Here is a 12492-nt window from a genome sequence, read left to right as displayed (position 1 = left end):
GTAAGCTGGTCAAGTGGAAGGTCCATGGTGAGGGGATTGGAACTAGGTGACCTTTAAGGTCTCTTCCAACCCTGGCTATTCTGTGGTTCTATAATAAATCACAACTCTGATAAATCACAACTGTACATCCTCCATGTGCTCCCAGGCAAACCTTTGGAGGATAAAACATGCTCCTCAAAGTGTGTGCACAGGATGCTTTCCTTCACAGCCTGGATAAGTTGAGAACCAACATTAAGACCTTTCCAGAAACCAGCATGGTAACAATACTGTTAGTCAACAGTGTTCTTCTGCAGCAACCTAACTCTCCTCTACACAAACTTTCAAGCTTAACTATATTTTCTGTTTACACTAACTGGCTTGTTCAGAGCTATCTATTAATTTTGAATTATCAGACTTGGGCTTCATGGGGCGGCTGTTTGCAGCGAGATGAGCTTTATCAAAATAGTAAAACATGCCTGAAGCATAAGAAAACTGGCCCCATCCTGTGAAACAGCAGGGTACAGGACACCTCCAGTGGTACTTCTTTCATAAGTGTCCCTCCTAAGGATGAGAATTGACATGTGAAATTGCTTGGATAATATGCCTTAACTCTCTGTTTTAGCTTGGTGACTGAAGAACTGCCTTTTTCCTCTTGTAAGTCTTATAACACAAGTATAAATATACTGGTAGAAGACAGGAGCAAATTTACCCCATGACAATTCATATATTCCCATGGCTTTAGCACACTCTAGTAAATACTTCTTACCAGGAAAAAAACTCAAAAGAAATAGAGCACACTTTGAACTGGTAGAGGTTTTAGAACATTAAGGGGAAAAATTAATCCAGTTTAAAAAAGGCGTAAAATATTTCTTCTTATGGACTAATGATGACAACGACTGGAATGGGCTCAAATTTGAGAAATACCTTTCCTAATCAGAAAGAGGGCAAAATTGCTCAACAAAGTAGTAAAGTGACATCTTACTGCAAATTTGAATTAATTCCAGAGGAATATTTATATGTTAGGAAGAAAGGTCTATTGGAATGGCAGAAATAAGAAATGAAAACTAAGAGCCACTAAACAGGTGGCTGTTAAAATGCAGAAGAATAAATATAAAGCAAATAAGGATATATTTAATAAAATTAATTTAATAATAAATAGAATTAATTTATTTCCTTAATAGAAGCAGAGCAATAAATTACATGAATCCAAGACCAGATAAAACCAAAGTATGTTCAGTATATTTACAATGACATAACAGGCAAATATTGATAGAAATGAAGATACTAACCTTGATCAAGGAGTACATATGAATTGCAGAAAACTGACTCAGGCACATCATACATGAAAGATATCTGCATGTAGCCCAAACAGTGTGACTTACCACAGCTTACAGCAGCTCTAAAGATATTCATCTGAGGTAAAGCCATTATTATATAAAATACCTGGAGAGCCCAGCCATGGCAGGACTCACCTGCTACCATTACTGTTTCTATCCAAGAAGGAATTTCTGTTCCAGCAACAAATGCCTCCTGGAACTAATTGGCACTCGTTGTCAATCTCAGAGCAGAGACTAATGAAGTACCTTTTGAGCCTGAGAGGTTCTGAAGAGGTGAATTCTCCAGCACAGTACAGGGACTCTATAATGAGGCAGGATAAGGATGATTCCTCTGCTAATGCTCATTCCTTACCTGTCCTTACTGTAAAAAAAATGGGATTCATCCATGTTTAAGAAATCCAGGGAGTCCCTGTGTAAAAAAAGTGCTAACACTGCAGTTCACTGCTCATGGGAACAAGGATCACAAAGAAAGGGAACAAAAATGCTCTTACTGCAAACTAGCTCCCACCTCATGCATTTCATTGTTCAGAAAAACTATTTGTGATCTAGCAGGGAATAAGTCTGAGCAGTGGTAACAGTAAAGGACTGATTCCTGGAAGTCATCACTGATATTCCATCCTTGTATTCTACCCTAAAAAACCATGTTTGTCTAAATCTCAACCACAGTCTGGGGGACTGTCACCTCTATTACACCTGGACAATCTTGAGATACAATTTATGTAAACAGAGGAATTCTTACTGCAGAGCTTTCCTCAGTCAGTCAAGCTGCTACTTGGAAAGAAACAGCACAACAGAACAGTTAAATGGACTAGCATCTTTATCAAGCATTGGTATATTTCTACCAGATGACTTCTTTTTATGTGGACTGCAAATAAAAACACATCAATTCAAGTTGGCAGGCTCCTTTAAAACTAAGGGAATGCTTTGAGAGCTGGACTATATGTTGAAGTGCCTAAAATACAGGATAAAGCCTTAAAACAACAAACCTACAAAAGTAAGGTACCTAGGCAGTCTGGAGGCAATGTAATGGGCTTAAGCCGGAGCTCTTCGGCAAAAGAGGTTTATAAAGGATGTATTCTTGAACACGAGGCTATTACTGAAGACCATCTATTTTTGAAATGTTTTCAGACATAATAGTTTGTTCCATCAGTTATCTGGAAAAATGGAATTAGATACTCTTTAGTTATTTTGGATAATCCCAACAAGCATGTTCAGCACTTTTCTTTGTATTTAGTATTGGTCTGGGATTAGGCACTTGCTGGCAATCTGATATTAAAACATACGTCTGCTGCTGTAAAATATTTGCTGCAATGAATAATAGTTATGATAATGGTTATTATGATTACTGTGTTATAACACAGTTCTTTTTTTTACCTCTGTCTATTCGAAAAAATGCCTAGCAGGGCTTTAAAAAAGAGCAAGGTGGAGAAATACATAACTCTCCCTGAAAAGACAACAAAGGATTTGTCATGCAAGTGGTTAAAGGGCAGACATCTAAACTAAAACACTTTGGAGACATACTGAGAAAATGCCATTTACCAAAAGCCAAATTGTCATTTTGGCACATGTGGATCCACGACTAAAGGGTGGAAAATCTGTGCCAGTTCCTGCTGCAGCTTCTGACACGGGTTTATCTCCCTTTCTCCTGAGATGCTGTGTAGCTCGGCAACTCGTGGAATCTCATTGACAACATTTTCATGGCAATTGCAGCTGTGATTTGGGAACGTGCACTACTAATCTGCTGCATCTGTTGAATGCAAAACCCAGGAAAAACCTGTCTGAATCTTCTTCTTTGAGAACTTTTCTGAATCTCTAGGATCCCTTGTTTTGCTTTTTTGCTTGTTCTGTGTTGGGAGATCAACCAATATTTCCTCTCCTGTACTCCACTTTCTCCCTTTTGTTCCTTTTTGCCTCTTCTACAATACCTCTAGACTAAGGAAGATCTGAGTTTGCAGCCCATTTCTGCTGTTCTGTTCTGAACATTCCAGAATCAGATGAGGGTAATCACAAAATTGCATCTATATCTTGGCAAGAAAAGCTGATGACTCCCTGTTGTTAAGGCTTCAGAACTCAGCTATGCCATATCAGTTGGCCTAACTACATGTTTTCATATAAGTAATAATACAATATCAGATTTCCTCACAAAGACAGAGGCAAGGATTTTTTAGGTAAGAGTACTTTTGTACAAGAACTGAATTTCATTATAGATAACTTTAATCCACATAAGTCTATATCTCAAATGACATTTCCAGTGTTCAAATTTCAGCATGTAGAAGAACTGGAAAAGGTCAGAACTCTTTTCCTGCCCCTCGAAACATACACTGTTTAACAGATTTTAAGTATAGACAAATATATATAAAATGTTCAGGATATGAAAATACCTCTAAAACAATGGGTCAGTACTGAAAAAAGGTGAAACAACAGGTTGGGCATGTGTGTATAGTTGAGAAATGACATAGATTTTTTTAAGCGTTTTTGCTTTAGTGGAACACAAGAAAGTAGTTATGATCTAAGCTGTCTTCCCATCCTGATAAAGGGTGACAATAGTCATTCATGCTCCATGGAATATATCACCAATACAAATAAATCTTTGATAAATCTTTGACAATTAGTTAAGATTTATAAATTCTTACAAAAAACATACTACAAGATAGCATCTATTGCAAGAAAGATGTAGCCAAAATATTTAAGCCTCTCCTTTTTTAGATTATCTTTCAATAATTATCTACGATTTTTTCAAGCAACTCAAAGTAAACTATGCTAGGAAAAAAATACAAGAAAGAATATTGCTATCTCAATAATTTGATACTCCAATTCTGCAGAAGAGGTGTTGGACTCTCAATGACATGGTATTTCATTAACTCTACCTGAACCTAATATGCATAAACATCCTGAGGCAACAAAAATTGTTGTCTGTCAAAAAGACAATAGCTACCACATGTTTAATAATTGCTATAAATCAGTTTTTCTAATGTCAGAGCCTGATGTCCAGCTTAGTCTGCTTACTATCTCCCTATGCTAGTGGAACTGACTTATTTGTGGCAAAAAAAGGGTTGTTCCCACTATGGATAGGTCATTTCATCCCCTCTTGACCGTTTTCTATTCAATCTATATTCTGCTGGACCAACAGACATACTTTTCAGAAAAAAAATTCTTTCTGAAAATGACGTTTATCTGTTAATCAGGTTTCCCTTTCATATTTATTGTGTTAAATTCAGCTTTCAAATATGGTATCAGAGCTCGGTCAATACCAGCTCCTGTGTCCTGTGATTTCAAGGCAACTTTAAACTCAGACACAGTAATGTTCTTAGTTTAACAAAGTATATCACATGTATATGTATGCTCATATACCATATATATAATATATATGCTTATAGCACACACCTGTAGTACATTTTAAAGATATTAAGAGAGGCATTGAATTAACATTTTATGTAAGAAACTTTTTTATGTATTATCAGTTTCTTGAAACAGTGCGTACTCGACATTTATAATTTACTTTCTTAGAAACAGAATTCCATAGGTAATTTCTGTCTATTATGCTGATAGGTTTCGTGGGAACATCTGCACTTAAAATATGTGCCTCACTTAAGAATACTGTGATTATTGCATTCATAGCTTAGTGAAAAGACAATGTGTCATTGAGATCAAAAATCGGTACTATCAAGTATCTCCAGAAGTGCTCAATCTGTCTTGCACAGAGTCAGATTGAAGCATAGAATTTTGAATGGAAAACAAAATACAGCTTATAAGTAAACAAGAACTATCAAGAATTCCTAAAAGGAATTATGTTCTAATATAGACTAACAGAGGAGGAACCAACTTGACCAAATATGCAGAGTTTTTCCAGTTTAAATTTAAACAAAATTGCTGGAAGGTTATAGAAAGTTATCTATTCATTACATATAATCATATTATTAGATTTAATGAAAAAGATTCACAATAACTTCAACCTTTAAATCCCTTCTTTTGTGATTTTTAACAAGAATTATCCTGCTTTTAAGATGGCTGTTCTCTCTTTTGATATGAAATTCTAAATATGCATGGAACATGAAATGACTGACAGAATACTAATATTCTCTTACTCATAAGAAATTATATTCTGATTAATATCTACTGCTTCAATATGTACAGAAGAATTTATCAAATTTATTCATTGATTATTCGGGCTCTGGTCATAACAGACAGAAGCAGATTATCAAAGATTCAACAACAGTTGCTGAAGTACAGAAAGTGCATATGTTTAGGAAAGGAACAAAAATTAAAATGAACCAGTTAACTATGCAAGAGGAACTGGGGTCTAAAGTCTCTAAGTAAAAAAACTTGTTAAGAAGAGTGTGTATATGTGGGTGCTCTTTTATTTGGATTCACCATGAAAAAATGAGTTATTATTCACTTATTTTCCCCTCCCTTCACTCTGTCATTTATATTTAAACAACTGCATAGCTGGAAACTTGGAACTGGGGTGGCCATTTGTGGAGACTTTTAAGCATTGTTGTAGGCATAGATGACCTATCATAGGCCACAAAAATGACATAACATTAAAAAATAGCATAAACATTCAACAACATACTGGAAACCTCACATTCATTTTTTAAGCTAATACCTCTATCTAAATCCTGCAATTTCTTTCCAAAAGCCACCATCATGCAAGAGCAAATGCAATTTTTTCCAGTATATGAAAGACATTTGTTTCTGACTTATCTGCCTGACATTGACAAATGTATGAAATACCATTCATTGTAAACGTCTTTCATTATTAACCTTTGATGTATTACATATACATATATCTAGGGTTTCCTCTCCTAATACTGGAAACTGGTGACTTAAACCAGCAAACTTCACCTACCAAGCAGTGTAGGTTGACCAGCAGCAGCAGGACGCAGAGTCAGCACGCAATTATTGCAATGCCACAAAGTCATTATCAACACAGGGTGGTTAACATTTAAAGTATATAATTTTGATTATTTAGAAGCTTCTTGACTAGAGGAAAGAATCCTTACTCTTCTTCCCAGGAAACACAAAGATAATCACAACAGAAGGCAGACTTTTACTATATAGAAAACATCTTTATTTCAGCCAAGAATATTGTTTGGTATATAAGACATATTAACAAGGGTCCAACAAATTTACTGTGAGGTTCTTTACTTCAGCATGTGGGAAGAAAAAATAACAAATTTGATGACAATTAGGAAGCAAGGTATTCCACAGAGGCCTCACAGTAATTTAAGAAGCAGCAGTATTCTTTTCTTTAACATATATTTTGTCCTAAACCTTCTTAAATATTTTCTACCAGATGCTGGCTGCTTATCCTGCCCCTAAAGAACCAGACATCCAAGTAGCTTTCAAGGTTTTATTAATCTTCCATTTTTCAAAGCTCTTTTTTCCTGGTGTCAAGTCTACCGCCCCTCCTGACTAGCAAAACTTCCTAATAGCAGCAAAACTACTGGAAACCCTGCATGGAGCTCAGCCTCCTCTTGTAGCTGACAGCACAACAGCTTTCTACCCATTTACTCGCTTTTCTTCAAGACAGACAAAAAGGAAGGAAATTTCACTGGGAGGTAGCAGTTTAGAAACCTGACATTTCACTGCTTGATGCTCACTTTCATCAGCAGTAAGATCTTGACTTTAATACTGAAAAATAATGAAGAATAGTGAAATCAAAACTGACACTGTGTCTGCTTAGACTCATGGTGCCTGTACACTACCACAGAGAACAATAATTTCATTCTCTTTGAAAGCATTTTGCTATTGAATGAGAAGTACTTTTAGCTTTACTTACATATTGCCTATAGCAGTGGAGTCAGTCTTTAAAAACGAAAATTCAAACATGATTCAGGTGCATTAATTTGTACTCAAAGAATTAATTACATATTGGGTTTGACTGAAAAAGACCTCTAAGATTGAGTCCAACCATTAATCCAACACTACCAAAGCCACCATTAAACCATGTGTCTAAGTGCTACATCTACATGTCATTTCAATATCTCCATAGACGGTGACTCAACCATTATCCAGCACAGCCTCTTCCAACACCTGACAATACTTTTGGTGAGGAAAATTTTCCTGATATCTAATCTAAACCTCCCTTGGTGTAACTTGAGTCCATTTCCTCTTGTCCTGTCAGTAGTTACCTGAGAGAACAGGCCAGCCCCCACATGGCTACAACCTCCTTTCAGGTAGTTATAGGGAGCAATAAGGTCACCCTGTAAGCTTATTTTTCTCCAGGATAAACACCCCCACTACATCAACCATTCCACACAAAACTTGTGCTCCAGATCTTTTACCAGCTTTATTGCCCCACACATTTTTCAGTATCTCAATGTATTGCTTGCAGTGATATGACAGCACAGAGCACCCTGCAACATTAAACAAACTAGAGGAAAATTCATATTGTGACACAGTGCAACAAACCACACCAGCCTAATATACTCATATGAAAGAAACCACAGTACCTTTTGGAAATATTTTTTCCATTTTATAATTTTAAAGTGCACTAACACTACCAAGTAAACTGCTTGAAGCTCTTCAAGGTTTATAGAAGATGAGCTCTATCAGGTTTTAGCTTTGTGTTATTTTTATTGCTCCTTCTCCATTCTCCCTTTTTCATTTCATCCTCCAATAAAGAACTAAAAGCTATGTGAAAATGAGAGGACATGTTTTTCCACTTACTACAGGTGTTTATATATGCTACCACACTTATATTCAGATGTACAGATAAGCTTATTTTCCATGTCACACCAGTTACTGTTGTTTCCCTCTATTTGTTTCTCTCAATGCATTAGGGAAAGGACATACTTTTAGAAGAAAATGGAAACAAAGCAAAGGAGAGAAAAGCAAAAACACTATTCCAGAAAAGAAAAAATGGCTAAAATGTTTTTCTGGTAGCTGGAAGACCTCAGGCAGATAGTCAGACATAGATAATTGGACTTGGGTCTCTGCCAGTCTAGCTTCATGCCAAGTCCACCCTGTTTGTTTCTCTAAGAAAAGGGGAGTTGTCAAAAGTTTTCCATTTAACATGAAAGTGTATCATAAAAGTTTATCACTCAAAACTGACATGTCACAGAAAGCTTGTTTCAAAGAATATTTATCCACAAAATGAAAATGTTTAAATAAAAATTTTCACCACTCTTACATACGTTTTTAGAAGATGTCAGAATAATTCCTTCTGATGTTATTACAAAGCTAAGTCAAAATACAGTGTACTTGTGACATGGTATAAAAAAAAAAGCACAGAAGAGCTTTTTGAAGAGCCTCAGTGAAATGGTCACTCATGTTCACAAAAACTGCAAGAGAATTCTAAACCACTTTGAGGACATGATTTAAAAATCAGTTGGCATTGGTTCAAGTAGAATGCTAAAAATGCAAGGCAAACTCCACTCCGTTCAAGCTTTGTGTTTTCCCAAAGCTTGAACAGGAGTGCTTGCAAGGCTCAGATATTGCACAAATTATAAAAGCCACCTGCAGAGCAGTATCAGGGGCAGCCCTGTTCAGGTACTGCAGCCTACAGCTATAAAATTGCTATCCTAGGATGTAGAGCAAACTGTGAGCAAGCCAAAAATTATAATGTTGATCATATTCATCACTTCACATGTAGCTGTTCTTGATTTTAAGGGGATTGTTAGAGTACATTTTCTTCAGATTCTCATTTCAGTTGTTTGTATGTTGGTGCTTTTCTGTGCAGGTTTCTCTCCAGCCCTGGTTCAAGAGCCAGTTTCTATCATCCAGTGAATTTCCCGCCTTTAAAAGTGCTCTATGGCCTTTCCTGTTTTCAACACCTTTTCTGTTAATAACCTGTTTGCTACAGGTGCATCTCTTACACAAAATTTTGTGATTTTTTTTTTTCAGAAACATTAAAGGTTTTGTTTTTGCCTCTGAACGAGTACAGATATTGTTTTGACTACAGTGTAGACAACTTAATCTACATGGTGGTTTAGTCATGGGTAGGAAGTAAAACAAAAATCTTTGGAAAATCTTTGTTACTAAGTTATTATTTTAATAGGAAGTAATCTCTTTCTTTATTTTCTAAATATAATTTTCTTTTCTAGCTACTGAGTTCCCAAGATGGAAGTTTACTCCAGTCTTTGTTCACTGTGCCTTATCAAACTACTTAACATGTCACAAAGAGCACAGAAGGAAAGTCCAGGATTTAAAACTTGCAGATAATATGCAACAAGCAGTTAAGCAGTAGATATCAAGGGTAACAGTGTTGTCTGAGGGCTCTGTAGTATTGGGGAAAAAAGCCAACCAAAACAATCTCCCATATTTAACATCTCCACTGTCTCTAGAAAACAAAATATATCCCTAACTGCAAAACATGACAGACATCCAAAGGAAGCAAAATCACTGAAATCACTATGATTACCTAAGAGTGCAGGCAAACATTTTTTGACTCAGATTTAGGTCAATATGCTGAGTCTGTGCAAGGTGACATGGCAACAGACTGAAGGCTCCTACAGACAAATTCTAGCAAGGAACAATGATTTTTGAAGGCAGCAAATAAATACACAAAACTTTGTAATCAAATTATGAATCAGCATGTGGTAGGTATTTTTTTTCTTTCATTTTCATCACAGATTGCTGACATAAACCTTTCAGTACACATTATCCCTTACTATAAGTAGTTCCTCCTCAGTACTTACCACTCAGATATAATTTTAAAGTTCATATTTTCTTCCTCAGCCTAGTGGAAATAGCACCATGTCAGAACAGATAAGAGGAACAGATAGAGGACATAAAATTGTTAACTTAGTGTGCAGTGAAGTCCATTCCTCTTGTTTTCTACTTTTCCAAGCAAAGTGATAATAGAAAGAATATATCAATTTTGATAGAGCATCGCTAAAAGACCTTGCACAGGATTTGCAATCTGCTGCCAAACATTACTGTATCACCAGTCTAATTACAGCCACATATCTCAGCTAGAGGTGAGGGAATAAATTCCTACCCAGGTCTAATGTCAGTAGAATATTTTAATTATGCTTTGAGCAGTGAACTTTTGGAGAAAAAAAAATACATCACAAAGGAAGCCCGTCCTACTCTGCAACCATTTCCTAAAATGTCCTAAAATATCAATAAGCCATTTTATCTTTCATTTCTTCATATCTACCTTGGTCTTTTCAAATCTGTACGTCAGATGTAGTGGTTTTTTGTCAATAAACATCTTCAGGTGAAATCAAGTCAGCTGGGGAATGAAATTTTGGGAGTCATAGGAACTAGAGAGATTGCACACTGCACAATTTTGTGTTGGGCAATAGAGATTTTACTTTTTTATTTTCTTTTATTGAACTTCAGAATTCTATATTTAAAAAGTATTACATTTCCAAGCCAAACAGTATTGTGTTGTATTTCTAACATAAATCATCCTGAAATCAGACTTCAATTTATTGATTTGCCTCACTGTAACCAGCTGCACTCAGTTTCAACACCAAAATACTTCACACAAATGAAAACAATTAGAAAGAGGGGAGGTTTTCCAAACAGTATCAGAATATTAAGAAAAATATTCTGCATTATTGCTAATGACTTCTATTCTCAAAACCTTTCTAAGCTGAATTACATCTAGACTCACACACAAATTAATTCTCTAAAAGCCTAGAGAAAAGGCTTGTGTTCTAATCTGCAATACATTAGAGGGATCTATGTCTGATTGATAGGCACTGCCCAGTAGTCATATTTTCTTTTCCCCTTTGAAATAAAGCCAATTCAAAAGTGACATCTACGAATTACTGGGTTACCTGAAGGTTAAGCCACTTAAGAGCCAAAAAAAAAAAAAAAAAAAAAAAAAATCATTTACAAGTTGGAAACCTTTTTTTGCAAACCTTACTTTCAGTCTAGGTTGAATGCTTCTAATGATATCATAGGAGCCCTGCAGAGAAAGCAAGATCATGAATAAGTATTTGATGCTCCAGTGTTCCATTGCCTAGATAAGAAGGATGCTGCCATTACTGCAAGCACATAAACTTTGATTACACTTCTTAAAGTCATTTGCTAAAGTGTAAAATAAAGTGCAAGAGGCTACATTAAGATGCTTCATTGAGTTTTAATCAAAGGGAGAAATGCTATTTCTATTTACTATTAATCTTCAAAATGTGACTGATTTTTCCAGTGATAATTGGTGAATTTTTGTAATGCTTAATGTTAAGTGTGTCTAGATATTAATACAATTTAGTTTTAATGATGTGCCAGTTAATTACAAAAATTTACTCACATACCCATGCAAACCCTGCAGTTCTGATACAATTTTTAGAAGGTAAACTCACTTCTGCTGACATATGCTTTAGCACAAAAAATATTAACAGAGTTAATGTTGTATTGAAGTCTTATTTTCTCTCTCACAATAATACTGTTACATTTCGTATTGCATTAGCTAAGTCTTTCAACATGTTGCTACAGTTCACATAAAAAATACTGAATTGTGGAGTAGACAAAAAAGGAAAAAGGCAACATATAGTACAAATGTACATTTTGCAATGTGAAAAAAAATAAATTCATAAATAAATGCTCATCTGTTTAAAAAAAAAAGGTTCAAGAATATAAGGCAAAGCATGGAAAATATTAAAAAATGAAAGCTTGAATAGTGTTCCACTTTCAAAATACATGAAAAGTGAAAATGAAAAGGGAACAGAACCTCCCATCTTTTTACTAACAGCCAAGCAGACTTAAATGTGAAGGTTTCTAACCAAATATGAGTCCTGTCAAATAACAAAAGATTGACTGTACTAGTTAACATTTAATCAAATTGCTTTAATATGGTATTCTTATTTCTAGAGTAATCATTCATATTTTGTCAAGGTAGCTTCACCACTGAAATTTAGAGGCTTCCCATGAAATGAAATTTTGAATACCTTTTATCTGTAGAAAAACCCTGAACTTATAAAATTGCTCTTTTGCCCTGGTGGTGCAGTTGCACTGCCTCCAGTTTCAGAAGGGTAAAATGACACACAGAAATGTGTCTCTAAATCATGAAGAAAAACAAGAGCAAGTTGTGCCCATTGCATAAATTAATTCCACGAGTTAGCAACAAAACTACCATAATTCTGTTCTGCTAAAACTCCCACTATGGGATGCCATAGTGGCATTTATCTCATGAGGACACAAGAACAATGAGGGACACGTTAATTCTTTGTATTATTTCTTTTGCATAAAATAACAACAACAACAAAACTGAATGGACCCC

This window comes from Passer domesticus, chromosome 4 (assembly GCF_036417665.1).
Source record: "Passer domesticus isolate bPasDom1 chromosome 4, bPasDom1.hap1, whole genome shotgun sequence".
NCBI lineage: Eukaryota > Metazoa > Chordata > Aves > Passeriformes > Passeridae > Passer > Passer domesticus.
The sequence above is the reverse complement of the archived record's forward strand: the minus strand, read 5'-3'. Positions refer to the sequence as shown.